Raw genomic sequence first — 2,657 nt, 5'->3', positions numbered from 1 at the left:
CAGAGCAGTTTCTTATGATAGAAGTGGGGATTTTAGCACTATCAAATCCAGAGGAATATAATCTGAAGAGAATGTGATCTACTCAATAGGGTTAACAAAACATTTATTTGAAAATAATTACACAATACCAGCATTAATGGAAGGTGCTCAAAGAACTATATTTCATATGTATTAAATAAAGGAAGGTATTTTTCTTAGGATTTAGAGAAATTTTTAAAGAATTTTTATTGGTCACTATAATTATACGTAGTAAATTTTATTAACCATATTCATACACAAACATTACACGGTTTGATCAATGTCATTCCCCAGTATCTTCTCTATCTCTCCCCTTCTGCCTCCCTCCATCTACTTGTTTTAGTCAACTGATATCCCTTCTACTATTGTAGTTATGACAATTATTATTATTATTATCATTATTTTAGTTAATGGATTATTATATACCATATATTATATATAATCATACAAACATGATTACATATATGTAAATTTAAGAAATAATCATATTTTTAAAATGCTGAACCATTACTTGGAACATAGAATTCATTAATTTGATATTAATATATAAAATTTAGGTGCATATATATCATATACATATGATTCAATGTGGTATATTTGTACATGAACAAAACATAATTTGATAGACTTCATTTCCCTACACTTTCCCATGTTATCCTTTTCTCCCTCCCTCTCAATCCCCTTTCTCTACTCTGTCTCCCTTCTATTTTAATGAGATCCCTTCCCTTTTATCCCTTAGGATTTAAATTTTTGCCAAATGCTTTCACAGACATTTCATAAACTTTACTGTGATACCAGGATATTTTTTGCACATATTACTGTGATCATTTTGGTTTCCATGTTGCAAATGATGAAACCAGGCCTATGGAAGACATTGTGCCAGCTATGTTTACTAGTATGGTGAATAAAACCCAATGCCAGGATTCATATTGAATGATCTGCTTTCTAACACAATCTTTTTTCTGTTATTTGCAGAGTATAATGAATAATTGGAGTTTGTTACTTAGAGATATCATAAGAGTTCAAAATATAAATGTGATCAAAAAGATTACACCTATGGATAAAAGTTTCCTAACTTGATAATATTTTGAATATATCTCTAAGTTTCTCCTCTTGTCATAGAAACCAATTGTCTGCCTTTATGAAATATTCCTTCTAAGACTGGATTGACTGACTGACTCTTAAATAGCCATGTCTTATTACCTGAAATTGTTACATAGGTTTTACTGTGAGTTTCATAAGAAGGCAGGTTGCTTCTTTTCTAAAACAGAGTCAAAGCTTGATAATGGGACATTGTTGTCCAGATTTTGGTCTTTCAGACCCTCTCTCAGGATCAGATTTTTACAGCTATGAGGAATAGCTCAGTGGTGACTGAGTTTGTCCTGCTGGGCATCCCAAACACAAAGGGTCTGAAGATCATGCTCTTCATCCTGTTTTCGTCCTTTTACATCTTCACCCTCATGGAAACCTGCTAATCTTGCTGGCAATTATCTCCTCCACTCGGCTTCACACCCCCATGTACTTCTTCCTGTGCAAGCTGTCTATTTTTGACATATTTTTCCCTTCTGTGAATTCTCCCAAGATGCTGTTCTACCTGTCAGGGAACAGCCGAGCCATCTCCTATGCAGTTTGCATGTCCCAGCTCTTCTTCTACCATTTCCTGGGCTGCACTGAGTGTTTTCTGTACACAGGGATGGCTTATGACCACTTTGTTGCCATATGTTACCCTCTACGCTACACCATAATCATGAGCCACAGAGTGTGTGCCATCTTGGCTGCAGGGACCTCATTTTTGGCTGCATTCAGGCCACCTTTCTGACCAATCTCACCTTCCAGCTGCCCTACTGTGGCCCCAATGAGGTGGACTACTACTTCTGTGACATCCCAGTGATGCTGAAGCTGGCTTGTGCAGACACCTCAGCCCTAGAGTTGATGGGGTTCATCAGTGTTGGCCTCATGCCCCTCAGCTGCTTCCTCCTTATCTCACCTCCTACAGCTGCATCATCTGCTCCATCCTGCAGATCCGCTCTGCAGAGGGCCGCCACTGTGCCTTCTCCACCTGCAGTGCCCACCTCAACGCCATCCTGCTTTTCTACATGCCAGTGGTCCTCATCTACCTAAGGCCAACCCCAAGTCCCTGGCTGGATGCAACTGTTCAGGTCCTGAACAACCTGGTCACCCCCATTCTGAACCCCTTGATCTATAGTCTGAGAAATAAGGAGGCAAAATCATTACTGAGGAAGGTCCTCTACCTGCTGGGCTTCCTTCCTAAATAATTGCAGAGAGATCAGTAGCTCACACTTCAACCATGAATCATAGCTGATGAAATACTTTTGTTTGTTTGGTTTGCATAAGGTATTATTATTATCTCCACTTTACAATATGGGGGACTGATACATTAAAGAGTTAAGGTGACTTGTCTCAGCATGTATAAGGAGCAAATGGCAGAATGAAGACTTCAGGGTTGGTCTTCTGACCCTGGGATCTGTACTCTTTTGTGGACATCACAGGACTCATAAAGAGGAAGAGAACCTTTCCCAGTAGAGAAAAAAAAGAAAACCTGGACCTTCTGCTTCTCACTTTTAATTGTCTTCATCCTTTCTCATCCCTCCACCTCATCTTCTTCTCACTCTGGTGCT

General features: G+C 38.9%; 1 pseudogene across 1 annotated transcript; it reads left to right on the top strand.

Annotated features, from left to right (window-relative positions):
- Window positions 1–1,367: 1,367 nt before the first annotated feature.
- Window positions 1,368–2,294, top strand: LOC306640356 (olfactory receptor 10D1B-like; annotated as a pseudogene). Its single transcript has one exon. The product of its transcript is annotated as an olfactory receptor 10D1B-like (transcript).
- Window positions 2,295–2,657: the final 363 nt, after the last annotated feature.

Source organism: Sciurus vulgaris (genome assembly GCF_902686455.1).
Source record: "Sciurus vulgaris genome assembly, chromosome: 11".
Classification (NCBI taxonomy): domain Eukaryota; kingdom Metazoa; phylum Chordata; class Mammalia; order Rodentia; family Sciuridae; genus Sciurus; species Sciurus vulgaris.
Note: the sequence above shows the minus strand (reverse complement) of the source record. Positions and strands in the feature narration are given on the sequence as shown.